This window comes from Paroedura picta, chromosome 3 (genome assembly GCF_049243985.1).
Source record: "Paroedura picta isolate Pp20150507F chromosome 3, Ppicta_v3.0, whole genome shotgun sequence".
Classification (NCBI taxonomy): domain Eukaryota; kingdom Metazoa; phylum Chordata; class Lepidosauria; order Squamata; family Gekkonidae; genus Paroedura; species Paroedura picta.
In genome coordinates this window covers 101,582,761-101,607,684 of record NC_135371.1, presented here as the reverse complement: position 1 = coordinate 101,607,684, position 24,924 = coordinate 101,582,761, and positions in this window count along the sequence as shown.

Sequence of the window (24,924 nt, the reverse complement as noted above, 5' to 3'; positions counted from 1 at the left end):
GGAAAGCCCCATTTTATATTTCCAACACTAACGATTTTATTACCTATATGCCTATTAAGGAAAAGAAACAAGAGAGAAAAAAGGCACTGCTTCCCCTTTTTCATAAAAATAGCAATGTAGGATACAGTATATGTTGTTAATACAGAGAATAATAAGATTTCCAGGTTTAGATTAAATGCTTCACATTAAACATAGAACAATATAAGCTTTCAGTCTTCTATAGCTTCTCCTTATCCTTAATTCTTATACATCTACAAAACAATTTATACTTGACCCATTCTAAGAGCCATCCTGACAGGTATATTTTCAGATTTAAGTTGAAAGCTTAACATTAAACATTTTCTACAGGTCAGTGTAGGCTTTGGTCCTAGAACAATACACTAATAGAAGAAAGAAAAAATAAGGGGGGAGAACCCCATTTTATATTTCCAACACTAATCATTATATTACCTATATGCCTACAAAGGAAGAAAAACAAGAAACAAGAGAGAAAGAGACACTGCTTCCCCTTTTTCATAAAAATAGAAATATAGAATACAGTATAACATTAAACATAAAACAATATGAGCTTTCGGTCTTCTTAAGGGGGTCTCATCTCGAGGCTTGCTACATCTTGTCGTTCCCGTAGACTTATATTCTGTCCCATTGGCCTTTGGCGTAGAAAGTGCAGTTGTACTCTTTCCCGCAGAATATGCATCGATAAATCTTGAGGCCGTTGCACCTCCTGGACTCCAGTATCAATACAATTTTTTCCCCAAAGAGCTCCTTTAAATCGGTTACTTTCACTGCAGATCCATATTTCTTTTGATTGATTTTTGTACACTGTTGCTTTGAGATGGCTGTATGTCTTTTTAAAAAGGGTGTCCTTATCTGGGCTGCAGAACTCCGGCATCCCATTTTCCGTCTCCAGAATTTCAGATTTCTCTTCTACTGTTGGTTTTCCACCTTGTTTAGAGCTGTCATCAGCCACTGTTATTGATCCATCATTCCTGTTAAAGACTTGTCCGTCCCAGATAGAGCTGGGTGTCATCCGCATATTGGTGGCATCCCAGCCCATAACTCTGGACCAGCTGAGCCAGAAGATGCATATAGATGATGAAAAATGTGGGGGAGAGTATCACTACTTGTGGTACCCTCTCAAAACATTAGAACTTGAGGACATTCAGCAAAGCCAATGAGTAGTAGATTCGGGATGGACATAAATAAATGCTTATTTATACTTGCAAACAAGCATGGAGAACTTTCAAAAGAGGATTACAGATCCATGGAGGAAAGGTCTGCTGACCACATTAACTAAATGGAACTCCACATTCAGAGGCAGTCAACCTCTGAAAAACAGAGCTAGGAAGGAAGATCTGAGGAAGGCCTTGGAGCTGGTTGGCCACTATGTGAGACAGGATGCTGGACTAGAAGGACCACTGGTCCGACACAGAAGAGATTTTCTTATTTTCTCTGTTAGAGGGGCAGGACACTTTTCCTCCAGATTGGTGACAACCCTAACAAGGATCTATAAGTACAGACTGTCAAATCCTCTTCAGGATTGTTCTCTCTCCCCTCACTCCAACCTGGCTTCCTCAGCATTACCCAAAGAATTAAGATGATAGACCACTTTCTGAAGGGGAGCATACCTGAGAACTTCCTTTCCCCCATTTATATGGTTGAACCTATGGTTGGCAACCTATAGGTTAAAACCCCTTGACATTCTGGATCAGACCCTGAGATCTAACATCCTGTAGCAGTCCTTCAAAAACATTTTTTTCATGTACCTTTTTCCTGGACTGTTTTGCCAGGTTAGTAAGTCATTTCTATTAAAACTGCACTGTTCTGTTTTATCTTTTCATTTGTGGGCTGAGAAAAAACCTAATACATTCCAATGTAAAAAAAATGTTATACAGCTAAGACCCTTTTATTGCCCCCTTTGCTCTCCCCCTCCCTTGCTGCTCACATATTAAAGGCACAAGATAAGAACAGTTTCTCAGATACAATCCGTTGACTTTGTACTTCATGTCTAATGGGCAGTTCAGGGGAAGAGCATTCACCAACATGTATTTAAAGTGATCCATTTTAAAGATAAGTAAATTGCAGCTGCTCATTAAGCCCAGCACTTCATGCCCTGCTGCAAACATATATTTAACGAAGAAAGGAGCACTACTGTCATCTCTTTTGGTTTTTCTTCTTTTCTCTGAGATCTTGAAATGCTGTGATTCATCACCATTTCCAAAAGTGCTCGAAAATTATAGGCCAAGCAAGATTGCAAAATGCTACAAGGATTAGGGAACTCAATTCATTTACGAGAGAAGCAAGCACTTTTTATCCAGCTAACTATGCTTGCATCTTCTGGATTGATTTGATCACAGTTTTCGTCATAACTTATGGCACATATTGCTTCCACATTTTATGGTGATCACAGTGGAAGAACCTCTAGACATTTTAAAAAGGATGAGGCAAAGGTACTCCATGTGAGTGTGATTAATGGTGACCGTGTGAGCTAAAGGATTCTTCTACAGAAATTCTCACAAAATGTTCCTACCCTTTTGACTGGTTCCCACTCCTACACCTGTAGCAGCAGCCTGATATGTAGGCATTTGGCATTACATGAAAAAGTCCATCTTATTTATGCCAGTCAAGTTGCTATGAAAGATACAGAAGTGGGCCAAGTTGTTGTTACTGTTTTTTCTCTTTCCCTAGACAGCTGGCAACTCTAGGCCATTAGGGGAGTATATATTGCTAGGGGCACGTGAATTTGTCTCACTGCTCAGTCAATTGAGATTATATGTCTCGATCAATGTATCAGACAAATTAGGATCTGTTTCTTCCCTTCTTTAGTGGTGGTTTCTTTTTTTTCATGCTACAGCAAGCCAGTGGAACAAACCTGTTCACTCCTGTTTCCATTTATCTTGCTCATATTGAGCTTGAACAAAATTAAACGTTGAAATGTGGCAGAACCCTAAGGATGGTCTGTGGGTTAATGGCAGGAAACATGCTTTGCACAAGGAAGGCTTCTGGCATGTCCAGGAAAAAATGTTCCCAGGTAGTGACTGTTAGGAAAGATCTTCCTCTGCATAAGAAGCTGAGTAACTGCTGTCTGACAGAGCAGACAACACTGATCTAGAGGGGCCAGTGGTTTTGAGTTTATCAGTTTCATGTGTTAAAATGATCTTTCTCCTTGGTTTAGTCTCACATAAGCTGATTTAAATATTCAATCAGTAGGGTGGTGCAGTCTCCTGAATGTTTCAGTTTTCACATGGGAAGTCTGTTGTTCAAAAACATCCATTTAAAAGTAAACAGAACCTTCAAGGCCATATGTGGTCTGGGCCCAATATACCTGAGAGAACGCCTCCCTGCCTATACCCCCCAAAGAGCCCTATGCTTTGCCACCACCAACTGGCTGAGGGTCCCTGGCCCCGAAGATGTATATCAGACCTCAAACAGAGCCAGAGCTTTCTCTGTCCCCACCTGGCGGAATGAACTCCCTGAAGAAATCAGGGCCCTGCCTGAACTCTCACAATTTTGTAGGACCTGTAAAAGGGAGCTCTTCCACCAGGCATTTGGTTGAGGCAGACCGACCAAACGACATTCACTGCCCCCCCCAGACCAGCCAAAGAACATTTGCTGGTCCCCAGACCCCCCCCCCCCAATGATCTGAATCCAAACTGACCTCCCTATGGCTTTATGTTAAAAGTTATAAAAGTTATTATTTACTATAAACTGTTGTAAATTTGTTAACTTGGAACCCACTGTTATGATTATTGTTGTTATTGTTATCATGATTCACTATATACTTCTACATTTAATGTAAACCGCCCTGAGCCTCATGGGAGGGTGGTATAGAAATATAATAACTAAATAAATAAATAAACCCCGTATCAAAGGTCACTACATCAGGATTCCCTGGCCTTGCTGAACCAGCGGACACTTGTGGAATTTTGAAAATAGTGGGCACACCCACAAAATGCCTGCAATGGGTGCATGGGCCAATCAGAGAATATTGAGAGGTTCTAAGACAAGTGCCCTCCGATGATAAAGTCAGATGATTCTGAATGGTTGCTCCTTGTAGATCAGTGGTCACCAAACTGGGGGTCAGGACCCTTTTGGAACAACCCTTTCACAGGGGTCATGGCAGGACAAGCAGCTTGGCTGGGGGGGGGGGCCCTGCCACTGTTGCTGCTCATCCTGCAGGTGCCTGTTCTCAGCCGCTAGCCACTCCAGCAGTGCCTCCAGTGCAGTGCAATAGCCTGCCAGGTGCTCCAGGTGGCGGCAGAGCTCAGCAGGACAAGAGGCAGAATTGCACTGAGAAATCCTGGGGGAAAAAAAACAATTTATATATAACTACTTTCAAAGCCCATTTATAAAAATGGGCTTTGAAAGGGGAGAAGGGGGGAGGGTAAGGAACACGCTCCCACACACCCATCCACCCCCTCTCCCAGAGCCCCCCCCAAATGCGACCCCGCGCTCCTCCCTGCAAAGCCAAGACAGAACCCCAGGCCCACTCACCGGCTTCGCGATGCTCCTGTCCCTTAACAGCGCGGCTGTGGTCCTGGGGTTGCCAGAAGCCCAGGGCGGCCTGCAGAGGTGGTAGTGACGCGGGCTTCTGGTGGGGCCAGCCATTTCCTCGCCGCCATTTCCTCTCCGCATCCAGGCGCATCCAGCATCCAGCCTCACGCCTGCGCCAGAGGCCAGCGAAGCGCCTCTCGGCGCACCAGGCCGACGGGCAGGGAGCCCCCGGCAGCCGCGCCCTTGCCGGCGGCCCTATGCGTCATGCTGCCGGCAAAGGAGCAACTGCGAGTCGCGCTGTCCATGTCAACCTGCCACCCAGACAGCCTCTCAATAACCTCTCTGTCCATGTCTGTTCTTGTTACAGTGGGCTTCCCTGGCTAATCTTAGCTCACTCTCAGCTTTGGCCTTTCTGATGATTGAGTTCAGTACTCTGTGTACTGTAAATTGAGATCTGGAGTGTGATTTGTATGTCGCACTAGCTATTTCATTTATCATATTTTTAGGGCATCTTTCTTTTCAAGTAGCTCAGAGTGGTCCCCTCCATTTTCTCCTCATGAAAACTTTGTGAGGTAGGTTAGTTACTCAGAGAGTGGCCTGGGTTCACTTAGTGAACTTCATGGCAGAGAAAGGGTTGGAATCTAGGGGCTATTATGCACCAAAGTCAGTACACTGACCCTTTTAAATTCTAATTGTTAAAAACAGTTGTGGTTATGCATGTTCTTTACTACACAATTGTTTTCCTCCTCTAGCAATATAACATTGCAAATGATTATGCTTTGGCAAATATATATCATGACATATCCTTAGAAATTGGAAATGCTGTTTCCTGGTAGGAGGGGCAGGTCCTCCATTGTGCTCAGCACTCGTTGGCTAGCTTTGAGGACTGGCTTACAGGTATTCATAGCTTCCAGTTGCCTTTGCTGCACTAGCTAGTAAAGGTTGATGCAACACTGCTAACAGTCTGAGCAACACCTGACAGTAGTATAGAACACAGCAATCATAGTGGTGTGGCACATCTGGAAGAATACAAGGCACCTGTGGCTCCATGTTGCGAGCTTTCCGGCTCGAATCCCATGTTTTAATTTAATGTTTCCCGCTTCCAAAATACATTCCCATGGTGGTGAATTTTTTTTACATAGACAACCTATATGTCTTGAAACATTGCCACTGTGACATGGCTCATTTGCTGCACCAGTAAAGGGAAGGTGTTCATTCCTTCCCCCTGAAAGTTAATCTGCCACAGTCTTTCATTCACTGCGGCCGCCTAGCAAACAAACACTGAGGATGGGGATTTGTCTTCATAAAACTCTCTGTGTTCCAAGTGGCATGCTGCAAGCATCCGAAATTCATCCCAAACCACTCAGCCTTAAAGTTCACGCTCCTGTTGGGTGAAAAGACTTGTGCTGCTTTTTAAAGGTGCAAGTTAAATTGCAAAAATGCAACGGCAGATGGTGGCGTGTAAGGCAGGAAGCAAGACATTTTCTGGTGCACAAATCGGAATGTGGGTGCTGTCATTAGCCCCGATGTAGTGAGGGAAGTCATAATTTACAAAGCCCTGCATGATCTGGAAAAAAAAGGAATTGATAATCAGCGCCATGGTTTGGATTTAACAATTCATGTCAACAGGTGTTCCTCCAAGCATGGCACACCATGGCAAGTGACACAGAGAAATGTCATTTTAAAATTAATTTCCCTCAATTTTAAATATTTCCTTCTACAAAACATGAACATCATAGCCATTTTCAGGAACTTTTGAAATCAAATAGGCTCATTTTAGCAATCTGGTCTCCCAGGAGGACAGTTTTTCAGAACAACTCTACCTCTAGGGACTGACACACCTCTAGCTCACTCTCCCCTGTGGTAACTTGCCCGACACCAAACTACTCCCTGATCTCTCTGTAGGTTAACATATTGGCCAGGTACCAGAGCATGATGGCAACTATAGTTTTGCGAGTCAGCCATGGCCAGATGGCCTCTAAGATTGTCTCCCTCGACATGCAGAAATTCTGGTACCACTGTTCATCTGTCCAGATTTTGAACACAAACTTGTCAACCCATTTGAATGATCTAGCAAACACTGAGTACAGGTGAGGCGCTGGAACATGAACCAAGGTGAAAAAAGTTCTGTGAGCTCCGCAAAGAAAGGGTCTCATTTTTCTTCTGATGCTAACTGTCCTCCGGTTTCCAATCACTGCATGGATCAATCTCTCCATGCAATCCATGTTCCACTGGTACATCAGTGCAATTTGGAGGAACGCCTGCATACAGATGACATGCAACGCCATCTGAATTTGCTGCATCCTATCCATTCTGAAGAAATGGGAGGAATGGCTGTGATCAGATAAGAAGCAGGTTTAAAAGGTGGGGTGGGGCATATGGAACCAAAAGCAAATTGAATTTGCTCGGGTTCTCATGATTTCTTGTGCTCCACAAGCTTCCTCCTCCCCTGATCCCCTCTGATTACACCCATTTCCACGATACCTCTGCAGTTCTCTCTGCAATCATTTTCTGAGAGGGCACCTCAATCTCTATAAGGTGCCTTAGTCCACTCCTGGAGCTTCTCCATAATTAAGCAAAGGTTCTAGTGATGTGTTCTTTGCCCAATTGATGATCTGATTGCAGACTTCTCCTTTCTGAAGCAAGATTGCTTACTCCTCTTCCACCCCATCCCCATCCTCAATTCTCAGAAGGCATATCCAAGTCAAATGTAAGCATGTTTAAAAAGATGTGAGCTCAACAGTAATAAATATTAAGGTCTCTAAAAGTCTCGGTGAGCAAAAAATTACATTGACTCCTTCATTTTCAGTAGTTCCATCCACAAATTCAGCTGAGTACCAGTATTGTCCTAAATGAAATAACAGATGGGGGGCATGTCCACATGTGGCAAGAATTGTAAACAGAAGATGGAGGCTGACCACAACTGGTTTTGCTTTTATTGGCTTCAGTTAGTGAGTTTGTTTTTCTGCAGCTGTAATGGTGGACCATCTTGGTACAGCATTGCCTTCAAGGATCACAATTCTGTCATTAACGATTTCCTCCAAAGCTGTGCATGTGAACATTTCATTCATTTGCACTATAGCAAATCTAAGGGTCATACTACTTTTTTAAAAAAAAAAGATGTTTCATATGCTCTCTTGTCTGCATGCACAATGGAATAATCAATTCCTTAATACCAATAGGCAAATTGTGACAGAGGTGGTAGACTGCCATTTCAGCTTTGCTCTCACAGCTGGTGAGATGTTGTAATGGCTGAGATGGAATGGGCAGCACTGAAAAAGGGGCACCTTGAGCTGGTGGATGAGGGACTAGGGCTGTCCATTCCCCATTGGTGTATGGTGGCACAAGGGAGGAGTCCAAAAACATAGTAATGTTTATGCATGAAAAAGGCCATCCTCAGTACTGTCATAAAAGTAATTGTAAAGCTAATTTTAAATACTGTGCTGAAAAGATGCAGTCACCGCTAAGAGGGGAGAGTGCTATGCAAAATCAAATATACTATGGTGGGTTTTCCATGATGAAACTGGTGCCATGTGCAGACATTTTTAAAAAGACATCTTTTGGGGCAGACTTTTTTATAAGGTTTCCTGCCATGTATAATACACCTAGGCCTTCTGAGTCCTGGTCTGAAGTGCTAGCCATTATAGTATAAGAGCTCTCTGATTTCAGGTGAATCTCCATGTGAAAATGGAGGTGGCACATTTGTATAGAAGGGAGTGAACATTTTAACTAGTCCAACGGGGGGCGGGGGGAGACATAGAAGGGTATATTGGTGTCCTCTGCTGTAATACTGAGGACTAAAATGGCAAGAGCATGTTTGACAAAAAGTTTTAAACTCACATAACTTCTCCCTCTTTTTGGCAATTAGTGGGGAGGATGGGGCAAACATGTTTTCCCATTCAGCCTGAAACTATACTCTTCAGTTTAATTGGGATTTATGAATTATTGTGCAACTAAAATTTAATCTAATTGACTATAGGAAGTTATTAGGAAGTTAATTTAGAGCAAGGGCAAGATTTCCTGCCCTCACTCTAATTTGGTTGCATGATTACATGACCTTATTATACTACTATGTAATCCCTGATTGAGAGAACCATGTTTGTTAATGGTACTGAAACTACAGACCAGAGGCAGGCACAAAGGCACAAAGTACACAAAGGGCCATTTCGCACGGCTTCAAAGTAGCAGAATGGTTGCTATTTGGAAACGCTACTAATTTGACATAACCCACGACGTCGTAGACAATCTGCAACAATCCTGAAACCAATCAGCAAAAAGCGCTTCGTTGTGGCGCTTTCAGGGGAATCCAGAAAAGTGGATTCACCCTCCGGATAGCGATACACTCCTGCAACCAATCTGCAACAGTAGCGCTAAAGATCTGTGCGTTACCATTGTTGCTGGTTCTTCAAAGTCCCTCCCCCTGGCTCTCTCCTCCAAACTTCCGGCGAAGCGATCGCCATTTTTTTTTCTCCGAGCGAGCGGGGATAAACGCACCGGCGAGCCTCTTTCTGTTTAGAGGCTTCCCTGGCTTCAGTCCTTCACCTTTAGTCACTAAGCACAAACCACTGAAAAGCCCGTTTGCTGAAATAAAGTCCCTTTATTTTTTACAAATAAATTCAGCCGAAAATCGTGCCCGTGAGAGGGGGGGGATTTTTTTTTTTATCACTCGAGGCAGCGTGCAAATGATCATACAATCAAACGACAGCTCACATTAGGCAGCTGGATGGGTCTCTCCGTAGCAACGAATCTACCTAGATTCATTGCTATGGGTCGTTTTTTTTTTTAAAAAACCTTTCTTAAAGGGAAAGGGGCTGTTTGGGAGCATGCTAACGGCTGCCCATTGGCTGCTTGACGGCCAGGGGCGGGACGAGCTTGGCAATAGCGCTTCCTTTCTAGCGATTTCTGCCGAGACCGGAAGCCTGTGGGAAACGCTAAAAAACGCAACTGATTCCACTACAAAGGCAGGTATGCATAACGACGAATTCCACTATTTTAAATGGCGATTTTTCATTCCGCAAACAATTTGCAACAAAGATCCCTGTGCGAAAAGGCCCAAAGTATACACAAAGGCACAAAGTATACAAGAAGAAAGCAATTAATTAATTTTCCAGAATAAATTTAGAGGCTAGTAGCACTTTTAAGATCAACAAAGTCTTATTCAAGGTATGAGCTTTCATGTGTATGCATACTTCCTCATATCTGAGGAAGTTGCACACTTCCTCATATCAGATATGAGGAAGTACGTGTGCACATGAAAACTCATACCTTGAATAAAACTTCATTGGTCTTAAAGATTCCACTGAACTCTAAATTGGTTCTGCTGCTTCAGACCGACATGCAGAGACGACCCGTGAGCTGAACGTGTTCTGAATAAAGCTTTTTTTGCCATCGCCATCTTGGAATTTCTTTCTGTTGCTTCAGACCAACCCAGCTACCCACTTGAGTTGATTTTCTGAAACTGTTCATATGTACCCCCAGTTTTCCACTTCTTGTCCTGAACACTGCCACCGTCTGAGTCAATAAACCTACTAAAGCAGAAAAGTCTCTCTTTGTTTCTTCGTCTATTTTTTTTTCAAGAAGGAGCTGTGCAGAAAAATCTATAAATCACAGCCCATAACAGTAAAACTGGCTTCAGGTCATAGCCATTTTCTAAATTTCTTCATCTGGAGCGATGTCTGAAATTAATAATTAAAATAATATAAAAATTTAAAAATCAGGTCATTGTCAAAACCATAAAGTTCAACTGCCTGTGAATCATGTTAACAGCTGGTGCTCAGAATATGGTGTTTGTCTACATAGGAAGCTTAGACACAGTTAAGCATATCTATGTAATTAACTGATCCCTGTTGTGCTTAGTTTCATATATGATGTTTTTGCAGTGACCTGATTTTTTAATTGCCTCAGACAGTATTTTTCTCATGTAACTTTTTGACCACAGCCTTCTGTACCAGCTGTAGCTTCCGGACAGTCTTCAAGGGAAGCCCCATGTACAGCATATTGCAATAATATAATCTAGAGGTTATCAGGGCATGCAGCACAATTGCAAGATCTTCCCTACCCAGGAAGGGCAGCAGTAGGCTCAGCAGATGAAGTTACTAAAAGGAGCCATTAGCAATTTCTGCTTCCTGATTTTCTAACAGAAGACCTGGGTTGGCAACATCAACCAAGTTATGAATTTGATTCCTCAGAGAAGTGCTACCATATTCAGAATAGGGGGCATTTCTGTTCCTGTTTCAAAACCTCTGGCTCCCTACTAGTAGCACCTCTGTTGTTTATACAACTTAGCAGCCAGTAAAAAAAATAATCTGACACATGTATCCATTGGACTAAAAATTCCTAATGAAATGCTCTTTAAACTTTGGTTATCAACAGTCTGAGAGAGAGAGAGAGAGAGAGAGAGAGAGAGAGAGAGAGAGAGAGAGAAATGTCCTGTCTATTTAATAGAGTTGGCTGCCCTAATTATTTTTCATCATTCCCATCCCAAAAATTGCAGTTTGGGAAGGATGGTTTGAAGTCTTTATGAAGTTTACAGCCCCTTTTGCAGAGTTCCTTCATTAGGAATAATGATGGATAGATAGGCTTGAAACTGCTTTAAATTTGCAGCATAGACATGGCCTCCGTCTGACTCTGATTTGTCTCTGTTCTATGAAATGGGCTGAGACGTGTAGTCAAAACAACGATAAGTTGTAGACAGTTGCTACCAGAAAAGCCAGCAGCAGCTGATCTAGCTTGGTGAGTTGTTGCCTGCCAGTGTTTTGGCTGGGAGTCTTCCCCCCGCCCTTCCAGTTCCTTTCATGTCACTCCAAATCAGATGATTCATAATGGTAACATGCTGTATTGGTTACCCAGTAAAGCAGCCATAATAAAAGTGTGCTAACTACCATTTCCCTTTTAAGAACTTAGAAGAATTTGTTCCTCACAGAATCAAACCCATGTTCTTAATCAAGGCCGAAGGAATAAAATAAGCCCATGTGAAAGAGAGGACTAATTTAACATCTAGCTGATGAAAATCTGGGGCTGGCTTCTCCTCCACCACGTTGTACCCAGACATCACTGTGCATGTGAACAGATAATTCCATGCAGGAAGTTTTGAGTGCAATGTTAATTTATTTTCAACCTCTTCCTAACAGAAACTAAGGACATTTTAAGTTCTCAGGAAAGAGAGAGATTCCTGCTTGATGCTGTGTAGTAAAGAAACAGATTCATTGGTACCTTGTAATTTCTGAAGAATAGCATTCATAGTGCTTTAGTATTGTCATGGAACAGTGCAGGCTCCTTGACGTTTTCTTTCTTTTATTTAAAAGCATTTCTATGCTATTTTTCTGCCTAACCCCAGGTCCCTGAAATAGAAATATATAAGAATATTTAAAAACAGTTAAATTAAACATAAACACTCCAACAGGGATGAGGGGTAATAAGAGTTAGTGAGAGAACACCAAATAAAAACAATCTTCTCCAACTGGCAGAAGACAACAAGAGAGGGAGATAGACACATTAATATAGATTAAAAAAAAACTATTTCATATAGTTCTTTTTCATGGTTCATTCCAATTGAGTTCCAAACCAAGTTAAAAACTTAATGAGATATTGACTGCCAAGAGCGTACCTTGGGCTTAAGGAAGATGCATACACATTTTTGTTGCCTTATACAAGACCACACCTTTATTATCAACTCCGCAGGAGTACTGGCCCAACACGGGAGAGGGAACCTGACTTGCTGTCAGCCAAGCACAATAACCCAGTTCCCAGTAGCACCCTGGGGACCGCCCAGACCCCCCACCAAGAACGTGGGTCCCCTTGCTGCTGGATTCCCACATTAGGGAAGTGTCCCATCTGGGGTGTCAAGAGTCTATAAAAACCTAGTTTCTTTAAATAAAATAAAGTATTCTGGGCCTGATGAATTACATCTAAGAATACTAAAAGAAGTTGCAGATATAATCTCTGAACCTCTGTCCATTATTTTTGACACCTCTTGGAGAACAGGTGAGGTGCCAGATTATTGGAGGTGAGTGAATGTTGTCCCTATCTTCAGTAATGGGAAGAAGGAGGATCTGGGTAATTACCAACCCATCAGCTTGACATCTGTAGCTGGCAAATCATCAAACAGTCCAATCATCAAACAGTCCGTCCTTGAGTAGCTGGAAGAGAGAGCTGTGATTTCTAAGACTCAGCATGGGTTTTGCAAGAACAAGTCATGTCAGACCAACCTTATCTCTTTTTTGAGGAAGTGACAACCATGCTGGGTCAGGGGAATGCTGTGCACATAGTTTATTTGGATTTCAGTAGAGCTTATGATAAGGTCCCACATGATATTCTTGTTGACAAGTTGATGAAATGTGGTATGGATCCTAATTCTGTCAGATGGATCGATAACTAGTTGACAGATAACTGGTTGACAGATCATACCCAAAGGGTACTTGTTAATGGTTAATGGTTCAGCATCCTATTGGAGAAGAGTGATAAGTGGATCTGTCCTGGGGCCTGTGTTGTTCAACATATTTATAAATGATTTGGATGAGAGATTAGAGGGGATACATATTAAATTTGCAGATGATATTAAACTGGGAGGGGTAGCAATACAACAGAAGACAGAATCAGAATATAGGATGATGATCTTGATAGGCTCAAGAAGTGGGGAAACTGAATAAAATGAAATTCCATAGGGACAAGTGTAAAGTTCTGCATTTAGGCAGAAAAACATACAATACAATATAGGATGGGGGAGACTTGTCTTGGCAGTGGTATGTGCGAAAAGGATCTAGGAGTCTTAGTAGACCATGAGTCAGCAGTGTGACCTGATGGCTAAAAAGGCAAATAGGATTTTGGGCTGTATCAAACCGAGTATCATGTCCAGATCATGGGAGGTGATGGTACCATTGTATTCTGCTCTGGTTTGGCCTCAAAGTATTGTGTTCAGTTTTGGGCACCCCAGTTGAAGAGGGATGTAAATAAACTGGAGCATGTCCAGAGGAGGACAATAAATACGGTGAAGGGTTGGAGACCAAGATGTATCAGAAAAGGTTGGGGGAGCTTGGATTTATTAGCATGGAGATGAGATGACTGAGAGGGGATCTGAAACCATCTTCAAGTATTTAAAAGGCTGTGATATGGAGTATGGAGCAGAGTTGTTCTCTCCTGCCCTGGAGGGACGGACCAGAACCAATAGGATGAAATTAATTCAAAAGAAATTCTGTCTAAACATCCAGAAGGAGTTCTTGACAGTTAGAGCGGTTTCTCAGTGGAACAGGCTTTCTCGGGTGGTGGTGGGTTCTCCATCTTTGTAAATTTTTAGACAGAGGCTGGATAGCCATCTGAGGGAGAGGCTGATTCTGTGAAGATTCAAGGGGGTGGCAGGTTGCAGAGGATGAGAGATAGGGTTGTGAGTGCCCTGCATAGTGCAGAGGGTTGGAGGAGGGTAAGAGGTCTCTTCCAATTCTATTATTCTATGATTTCATGAAGAGCCTCTTGTGGCGCAGAGTGGTAAGGCAGCAGAGATGCAGTCTGAAAGCTCTGCCCATGAGGCTGGGAGTTTGAGCCCAGCAGCCGGCTCAAGGTTGACTCAGCCTTCCATCCTTCCGAGGTCGGTAAAATGAGTACCCAGCTTGCTGGGGGGGGGGTAAACGGTAATCACTGGGGAAGGCACTGGCAAACCACCCCGTATTGAGTCTGCCATGAAAACACTAGAGGGCGGCACCCCAAGAATAGGGCATGACCCGGTGCTTGCACAGGGGATACCTTTACCTTTACCTTTATATGTATTTTTACTGTAAACCACTACGAGCTGTCCTGGTCAAGAGTGGTGGTCTATATATGACCCAGTGCTTGCACAGGGGATACCTTTACCTTTTTATGATTTCATGATTCTGCTGAATCTAGCAACATTTGGATCAGAGTTAGGCTAGTTATGATCTAAATGCTCATCCCTAACCATAAATGCCGTGTAAGACCTTTACAATCCATTAACGGATAGGTTACAATAGTGGCTATGTTCTTTTCTCCTGGAGGACCTTTTTTACATTCTACCTAACAATGTTTGAGTCCAGTGGCACTTTATTCATGATATAAACCTTCAGGTGCAAGCACACTTCTTTATATCAGGACCCAAATTTTGTTCTGCAGTTTCAGACCAACACAGCTACCCACCTATTCTACATGTTAGTTTTTGTGAGTAGCATTGAAACAAACCAGACATAGCCCCCAAGATGTGCAGAAATCTGGGCAAAAGATGACAAGATGGTAGCCGGGTCGAAGCAGTCATGAATGTAGTGTACTAGAATATTTTCAGCTGCATTTTGGCTCTAAAATGGGTAAAAATAACCCAATACCTGGGAGGTCCCAATGTCCACATCTACTGACTATCATAAATGAGAGCTGAATTAGCATGCAAAGTACTGGAATGAGCATGAAGATAGAAATACAATGATAACACAGTTTCTACATGCTCTTCTTGTTGGGTGATAGCAGCAGAAATCAGAGAAAGTGTTAAAGAAATGGTGGCCAGTTCCAGCCATGTTTAGTGGTACACAACAGAAGCTTGCAGCTCAAGGACAATGGCTGCCAGCCTCCCCCCCTCAAAACACTGGCAGGGGTTGGGGGAATTGGGTGGCCAACTCTAGCATCATTCCTGGAGATTTGGGGATGGAGTCTGGGGAGGACAGGGACTTCATGCCAAAGTATCTATTTTCTCCAGGGCAAATGATCTCTGTAGACTGTAGATGTGCTGCAATTCCACAGGATCCCCAGGTCCCACCTGGAGGCTGGCATCACTATGAAAGGCCCTACCAGACTTGATGGATTCTATACCTGTGCAAGCAGTAACCTCAAATTGGCCACCATATTTTTGGTGATAAAGAACATTGTACTACTTTTGTAGGTCTACTACAGCGACAGGTTGAGGCCGGAATCTGAGTAGAAGATCTGATCGCCCCCCCACCCAGTGACCTAGGGGATCCCTTCCAACTCTACTATTCTATGATTCTATGGTGCTTTGTGCTTGGTGCTAAGCAGCAGTACATAAGGGTCAGCTACGGCAGAGATTATGGCTCCCCTCTTGTCATTATGGGGGGATGTAGTGGATTTTTACTACCATGTTCTCTTATCTATATACTGTAATTTTACATCCTGTTTCAATTTTAGTGGGGTTTTACAGGGGTTTTTTTGTGGACAATTATAACCCACCACAAGATGGTCTCAGGTGTGGCAGGAAATAAAAATCTAAACGACAACAACAACAACAACAACAACAACAACAATAATACCCAGTTAATTGTTTGAGTTTTGAGCATGCATTTCAGATCACTGGAGAAATTCCAGAAACATTTCAGAACCTTTAATATTCTTAGTCGTTAATTGCTAAGTGCAACTACAAATATCTGTGAAGATGTCCCATGATGCCTGAGGAGATCAGCAGCAGTTCTTCCCTTGGGGAAACAACGGCAACCTCCCTGGGGATGGGCAGCCAACAGATCCTAACACTCATTCCTCCCACTTCCTGCTTCTTCTTTCATACTGGCACTAAACTCCCACCAATTCATGGTCAGAAACACAATAACAATAATTATCCTATAATTGGACATTGTGGTCACGCTGCTGCTGAAGACGCCAGTGTGGGATGGTAATGTTCACGGTGATAGAGTAACCGATTATTTATTTCCACATTGTCTCAGACATAGTTGATATCAGCTGGATTATAACCTTTCATCATTTCATTTTGTGTGTGTGCGTGTGTGTGTGTTCTTAGCAAGCATAATCCCAGCAAAGTTAAACATCAAACAGAAAAGGGCAGGGACTTTGGCCAAAAGCGAGAAAGTGTCAGATTCTCTGGAGTACTTTTAAACAGCTGTCATATAAATGTGTGGAATTATTTGTAGAGCATGCTTGTTGAAATTCAGTGCAGTGTTTTCTAGCTTTAAGGCTTTCCATTCGTCATACTGTGATATAAAGAAGTTTTAAAGTCTCTCTGTGTTGGGGAAGCTGACAAATTGACAAATGTTCCATAAAACATGCTAGATGCAGTGCTGTGCAGTCAACTATTCACAAGCTTCACCAAGAAGACTTTTCCACCAACATATCCAGCTGCATCCTAGTGGAACAGGCAAAGGGAGTTTCTGCAATGGGAGGGAGAAATCATTGCCTGCTCTGAAGCAAAAGGGAATACCACCCCAATGGAGGAATTGTGTGGTTGGGTACCAGCAAGTGTTGTCATCTACGGCACCTTTATGGAAAAACTGGTAATGGAGTTTCTCCTACCTAGGATCAAGCTGAAGTGATTTTTAAAAGGTGCTGTGGGAGGTATTGAGGCTGGCTGTAGTTTGAGATGTCCTGTCCTTTTGGCAAGTTATCTGAAACCACTAGGAGTGGTATTCATAATTGGTAAGGCCTAAGTAGGCAGAGAAGTGGGCGGGGCCAGTCCAGGTGAGGGGCCAATCGGAAGGTGCTTCACACCTTCTGATTGGTCCTTCACCCAGACTGACAAGAATTCCAGCCATTCAGTTGAGAGGCCAATCATAAGGCGTGAAGCGCCTTCTGATTGGCCGATTACCAAAATGGCTGGAGTTCAGCGGGGAGTGGCCCGGGCAGCGGAAGCTTCCCTATGGGCCTCTGAGCAGGCCTGCTGTGTCCCCGATGCGGCGGACCTGCTCCAAGGCCTGCAGGGAAGCCAGGGGCGTGGAGGGAGGCAGGTGGGGGGGTCCCCGCATGGGGGCGGGGGTGCAGGGACCACTGCCATGGCCCCCCCTTTCAAAGCCCACTTTTATGGGCGGGCTTTGAAGACTAGTTGGTAATAAAATGGTCTTTTCCATTTGTGACTCTTTGTACACTAAAACATCACATGGCAAAGATAAATCTATTCCTCTTAAAAAATGACCTAATGGTTTAGGAGAGTAGTTGCATATTCTTCTTGTACAAAATTAGGTTTTTTTGATAGCTATTGGAATTTGTGGAGCTCATTGCCACAGGAAGTAGTGATAGCCCCTGGTACAGATGACTTAAAAAAGAAAGATTAGACAAATTCTTGGGGGCTCTGGCATCAATTGATCCCAAAAGGAATAATTTCAAATAGGTAGCTATGTTGGTCTGAAGCAGCACAACAAAATCAAAGTCCAATAGCATCTTTAAGACCAACAAAGATTTTTCAAGGCATGAGTTTTCGAGGCAATTTAGATTAGAGGCAATGTAGAACAGCAGAAGCTGGGGATAAAAACAGTGTTGCTTGGAGACCTGTGGCTGGTGATTGCTACAGAGTATGCTCAGTTAGACTGACCCTTTTAAACAGCAGGCATTTGAGTGGCAGGCTTCCCATTTCTGATTTTGCAGCTAGAGATATTAGCAGGACAATGATCTGTGGTGGGCTTCAGATTTCTGCTTGGGAAGATGGTCACTGAGTGTGGCCAAATTTCTCATCATAATTGGTGCTTCTTTTACATGAGTTTCCACACTAGCACTGTTAAGATTTGCATTTTTAAAGGGTTGACATTTTTGTCCGCTTCTACAGTCAAATTTGCTTTTTCAGGAGCAGTCCTGAGTAGCCCCCTCATTTGCCCTGCAGCAAAGGAATCCCCAGTAAACTAGGGGCCATTCTGCACAACTGCCAATGTAGCTTAATCCGAGCACTATCGAAAAGCACTACAATTAATAGCGGCAGGTCTTGGCAACCCACACAGCTGGTTTTCTCGGAACAAAGGCTCTCCAACTAGTGCTGTTCTCGTAATGCACAAGTTTCCGGTCTCCCTGGAATTGCAACAAAGGAGGCAATATTTATCCGAGCTTACTCCCGCCACTCACCGTCAATCAAAAAGAACAGCCAATGAACTGTTGTGTTCGTGCTTCCCTTTAAAAACTGTTTTTTAAAAACCCCAAAACACCTATAGCAACACATATTTGTTAATTCGATGTATCAGAAAGGCGTGGGAGCTTGCACTTAATTGTTTACATGCGCTTACAGTTTTAAAAAAATCCCTCCCCCCCCCAGTGCAATTTCCGGCCGAAATTACGGGCAGTGTCGAACAAGGGGCTGTATTGTGCTTGGAAACTTTATAGACAATTGCTTGTCTATAAATTTAGCCGGATTTTAGCCGGAGAAGCATTGCTTATTCGTTGCTTTTGCCAGTTTCAGGGGAATAAATGGCGATCGCAACGCTGGAGGCTTGGGTGCGAGAACTTAGGGAGGGACATTCTTGCTACAGCTATATTGAGAATGCACATGTCTTTTTGGGATGTGTTGCAGGTTGTTCTCAAGAGTCTAGTGGTTTTTAAAGGGAAAATCCACTTTTGTGGATTCCCCGAAAAGCATTGCAAAGAAACGATTTTTGTGGGAGTGTTGCAGGAGTGTTGCAGATTGTGTACGATGTCGTGCATAATGTTAAAAAAATAGCGTTACACAATGGTAAGACTTCAGCAACATTAACGCTGTGCGGAATGGCTCTAGATTTTATCTTCTTAAGCAGAGTCTAATTAGAGGGTGCCCAATGCAGAAATGTATACATCATGTTTTCCCCTGTGCCAGCCATTTTGAGTCATTTGGGAATGTCCCTTTCCTTGTGGCCATCTTCCATTCCTCCCCCGTCCCTCTGAAAAGTCTGCCTTTTTTTTTTTAAAAAAGGGGGTCAACTGCATGAAAGGCGCCTACCTCATCTTGCCCTTGCTCCTGCCCCCCTCTCCTGGGGACATTAACATCTTTTTAAAAATGTCTGACATCTTGGAGCAATGAATAGGTCAACAAGCGTGCAGGCACTGGCAGTAAGAATTTCTTCCAAACATAGCACAAAGCATTCCTCTCTAAAGCTCCTGCCCTCTCCCCCCTTGTGTCCCCAGAGAAAGTTCTTCTCCTGTCCTGCCCGCCCCACCCGGAGTTATCTCCTTTGAAGAAGCCTCCTTTGAAGAGTACATGGGGGAGCCGGGTACTCTCTCCTCCACCCCTCCCTCTCTCGGAGAAGGTGGAGAGCTGAGAGGCGCCTGGGGGGGGGCAGGGTGAGGAGCTGCAAGCCCACAGCAAGCTCCATTCAGCCAGTGAGAGAGGCCCTCAGGCAGGTGGCTCGACCACATGCAGCTATACATCTGCAGAGTGTGTGTGCGTGCATGCAGCAGAGAAGAGGGAGAAGCAGCGATTCCTCACTGGGGAGCATGTGTGTATGTGTGTGGTCATGTGCACAGGGGAGACAGCAACAGCAGCAGGAACCCCTCATGGGAGATTGTGTTTGTATGCATGTGTGGGGGGAGGCAGCAGCAGTGCCACCCATGCAGGTGCACAGATCGTTGGGGTGGGATGGGGTGGGGGAGAAAAAAATCCTATTTGTGCAGCCACTAATGTTGATAAAAGAGCCTCTTGTGGCTCAGAGTGGTAAGGCAGCAGTCTGAAAGCTCTGCCTGTGAGGCTGGGAGTTCAATCCCAGCAACCGGCTCAAGGTTGACTCAGCCTTCCATCCATCCGAGGTCGGTAAAATGGGTACCCAGCTTGCTGGGGGGTAAATGGTAATGACTGGGGAAGGCACTGGCAAACCACCCCGTATTGAGTCTGCCATGAAAACGCTGGAGGGCGTCACCCCAAGGGTCAGGCATGACCCAGTGCTTGCACAGGGGATACCTTTACCTTTACCTTAATGTTGATAAAGTCAACACTTTCTCACTATAAGTGTAGTTAACTTGGGCAATCGGCTGTTCAAATTGATGCATTTAAGAAAAAATTAGCGGGTATCGGTGGACATCATGAAGAAAGGGGATTGGCTGCGTGGCTTGAGTGACAGGTGGAAGAGAGTCACGTATAAATCCTGTTGCACTCTTCCGCCATTTCCAGCAGCACTTGTAGATGGGGAAATGATGGCAGAGAAGAGCAAGACAGCAAAAAAGGTGAAGAGGGGCCGGGAGGCACAATTGTATTTAATGTTACGCCACTCAGCTGGCGTAATGTTATTTTTAATGATGTGCAGAAATGCCCTCAGAATTGAAGGAACTTTCAGGGTCATCTAGTTCAACCTGCTGCACAATGCAGGAACTCACAACTACCTGCCCACTCACCCACAGTAACCCCAACTTCATGCCCAAGTGGTCCCCCCCACACACACACACACACCAAAAATCTCCAGAATCCAGCCTGGCCTGGAGGAAATTCACCTACCATCCCGCAGTGATGATCAGCAATTCCCTGAGTATGCAAAGATGAGAAACAAGAGAGAAACACTGACACTTTCCTTCCTGCCCACCCATTCACAATCTGCCTAAGTTCATAAAATCAGCATTTCTGTCAGATGACTATGTAGCCTCTGCTTTAAAACTTCCAAAGAAGGAGAACTCACCACCTCCTGAGGAAGCCTGTTCCACTGAAAAACTGCTCTGTCAGGAACATTCTTCTGGATGTTTAGCCAAAAATTATTTTTAATTAATTTCTGGTTTGTCCCTATGGGGAAACAGAAAAGCACTCTTTTCCATGTTCTATATCAGTGGTCCCCAATCTTTTTATCACTGGGGACCACTCAACGCCACACAACGCCAGGGACCACTCACCAGGGACCACTCAACGCCTTTTACTGAGGCCCGGTGGGTGGGGGATAGTTTACTCCTCTACTCTCAACCACTGCCCTAACGCTCTCTGATCGCTATGGTTATTATTATTATTATTATTATTATTATTATTATTATTATTATTATTATTATTATTATTATTATTATTATTATTATTTAATTTTTAGACCGCCCTTCTCCCAATAGGTCTCAGGGCGGTTTACAACATAAACAGTTAAAACACAATAAAATCCCCATAAAAACCCCAATTAAAAGTTACATATAACATATCAAATAACATATAGCGGCGGTGGTCACAATTCTGATCTTAGTTCAGCCTGGTGGAGAGAATAATCTTCAGAAGAGAGTGGCACCAATACAATACATCTAACCATGATCTCGGTGTTAGAGATCTCAATATTGGAGGGGATCCTCTGATGGATTAGTGGGAGAGCTGCCCTGGCCTCAACCATATGCCTGGCGGAAGAGCTCCATCTTACAGTCCCTGCGGAAAGCTGGTAGATCCTGCAGGGCCCTTAGCTCTTCTGGGAGCTCGTTCCACCAGGTTGGGGCCAGGACTGAAAAGGCCCTGGCCCGGGTCGAGGCCAGGCGAACATCCTGTGGGCCCGGGACAACCAGTAAATTCATACCCGCAGAGCGGAGTGCCCTGCGGGGGGCATAAGCAACCAAGCAGTCCCGCAGGTAGACGGGACCCAGGCCGCGTATAGCCTTAAATGTCAATACCAATACCTTGAATCTGATTCGGAAACAGACTGGTAACCAGTGCAGATGACAAAGCACCGGCTGAATGTGGGCCCTCAAAGGTGTTCTAGTGAGGACCCTGGCAGCTGCATTTTGGACCAGCTGTAACTTCCGAGTCAAAGACAAGGGAAGGCCCGCGTAGAGCGAGTTACAGAAGTCTAATCTGGAAGTGACCGTTGCATGGATCACTGTGGCCAGGTGTTCCGAGGACAGGTAGGGCGCTGGTAGCCGGGCTTGGCGAAGATGGAAAAAATGCCGTCCGAGCTACATTGGTGACCTGAGCCTCCATAGAGAGGGAGGCATCAAATGTCACTCCCAAATTCCTGGCAACTGGTGCAGGTGTTAATTGTACCCCGTTCAGGCATGGGAGGCGTGCTTCCTGGTCCTGCCCTCTTCTGCCCAGCCACAGGACCTCCGTCTTGGAGGGGTTGAGTTTCAGGCGACTCTGCCTGAGCCATCCAGCTACCGCTTCCAAATAGCTGGCAAATGTATCCGGGGTGGAGTCCGGCCGGCCGTCCATTAGGAAGTAGAGCTGGGTGTCATCCGCATATTGGTGGCAACCCAGCCCATAGCCCCGGACCAGCTGGGCTAGAGGGCGCATATAGATGTTAAAAAGTGTGGGAGAGAATATCGCCCCCTGCGGAACCCCATAAGGGAGCTCACAAGGGCTCGACATACTCTCCCCCATCGCAACCCTCTACGTCCGGTTCTGTAGGAAGGAGACCAGCCATTGAAGCGCAGTCCCCCTTATTCCAGCTCCGGCGAGGCGGTGTACCAATAACTCGTGGTCGACCACATCAAATGCGGCCGACAGGTCTAGAAGCATGAGTTTATGTTTAAACATCCCTTCAAAATAAGATACAGACACGCCACAACAATGAACATAAGGAACATTTTATTTTCATGGACATTTTAACTCATGACAATGACAAATCAATGAGAATCCTGAGCTTGTTTCTCTGCAACGAGATCTGGGAGTGATGGGAGACAATGGCACCCGAAGTGTGTTGTAAAGGGTCGGGGGGGGGGGATGAAGTAAAGGGCCGGGGGGGAGGGAGAAGGCGTCCTTCGGGGCCCACCTCCAATTAGTCAAAGCACCACATGTGGTCCTCAGCCCACAGGTTGGGGATCGCTATTCCATATGACAGTGATTCAAAATGGTTAGATCACTTCTTATTTGTCTTCTCTGCAGGCTAAACAGACCAAGCTCCCTCAACCTTTCTTCATACAACTTCGTCTCCAAAACCCTCATCATCTTTATAGCCCTCCTCTGGACATGCTCTAGTTTGTTTATATTTTCCTTCATTTGTGGTGCCCAACTGAACACAGTACTCCATGTGAGGTTTTTCCTGAGTGGAGTAAAACAGTAACATCGCCTTGGGTGACCCAGACACTATACTTCTTATAATACAGGCCAAAATCCCATTTGCCTTTTTAGCCAACAAGTCACACTGCTGACTCATGTTCAGTGTATGGCCTACTAAAACCCCGAGATCCTTGTCCCACATACTACTGCCAAAACAATTCTTATCCATCCTATAGTGATACATATGATTTTTTCCTACCTAAATGAAGAACTTTACATTTATCACTATTAATTTTCCCCCCAGTTTAGCCCAGTTTTCTAGCTCAGTGGTCCCCAACCTTTCTGAGGCTGGGGACCGGCGGCAGCAGGGAGGGCGACTGCCAGGCCGCGCACGGCGCACATGCGCAGACGTGCATGCACGCGTGATTTTGGCCCAAATTGCGCATGGCACATACGCTCGTGCATGGCCCTGCTTCCCTCTCCCCCCCTCCCCCAGTAAGAAGCTTGCTGGGCCGCAAGCTTGCAGCCTGGGAAGTTTTTTACTGTGAGGGGGGCGGGGAGAGGGAGCCGCGGCCTGGTGCCAAGGTGCCGGGCTGCGGCCCGGTGGTTGGGGACCACTATTCTAGCTTGTCAAGGTCATCTTGTATGCTGATTCTGTCTTCTGTGTTTGCTACCCCTCCCAGCTGAGTGTCATCTACAATTTTTAATAAGTACCTCCTCTATTCCTCCACCCAAATAATTTAGAAATATGTTGAACAACATGGGGCCCAGGACAGATCGCTGAGGTACTCCATTTGTCACTCCTTTCCAAGAAGATGATGAACCATTTACAAGTATTCTTTGGGTGCGATCTGCCAACCAGTTCTCGATCCACCTAACGGTAATAGGATCCATACATTTTACCCATTTGTCAATAAGAATATCCTGCGGAAAATTATTAAAAGCCTTACTGAAATAAAAAAGAGATAAAGTCAGTCTGACATGACTTGTTCTTGAGAAAGCCATGCTGACTCTTAGTAATTACAGCCATCTGCTCTAGCTGCTCAAGGACCCACTGCTTGATGATTTGTTCTAAAATTTTGCCAGCTGTATTTCCTTGTTTCTATATATTTTGTTTGAAAAGAAAAATAACATTGAAAATGAAGTGTTCTTGGCAGTTGGAGTAAAATATTTTAGTATATCTAGTATATTCTAGTATATCTAATATAGTGGTTCAGGGTGGCGGCTTCTAATCTGGAAAGCTGGCTTGATTCTCTGCTCCTCCACATGCAGCCAGCTGGGTGACTATGGGCTAGTCACAGTCCTGTTAGAGCTGTTACTACAGAGCATGTCTGTCAGAGCTCTCTCAGCCCCACCTATCTCACAGGGTGTCTGTTGTGGGGTCAGGAAGGGATGGAGATTGTAAGCTGCTTTGAGACTACTTTGAGCACTGGAAAGCGGGGAATCAAAACCAACTCTTCTTCTTCTACCTTCATGAAAAATGAATCCTTCAGTTAACATGTAAATGAATTAGGCTGGAACAAAAGGGTTCTCTTTATAAACAAAATCAGAGCACATAGAGAGAGAGAGAGATACAAAAGCCTTTGTTGGCATAAAGAACAATACAGGTAAGGAGATACAAAATGGTACAATTATAAGAATCAGACAGAGTTACTCAATTTTGTTAAAAACAAGGAGTTAATACTAAAAACCTTTGCTAAAAATTTTGCAATGCGGGCGATCCGCTCGGGATCCTTACTATCAAGTAGTTTATTGATCGCTGCCGTTTCGTTACTATGGAATTGAAGGGAAGATAGAATATTGGATATCCCCTGGCAGTATAAGGAAAATTTAGGGCAAAATGTAATAATATGCGGAAGGAGATCAGG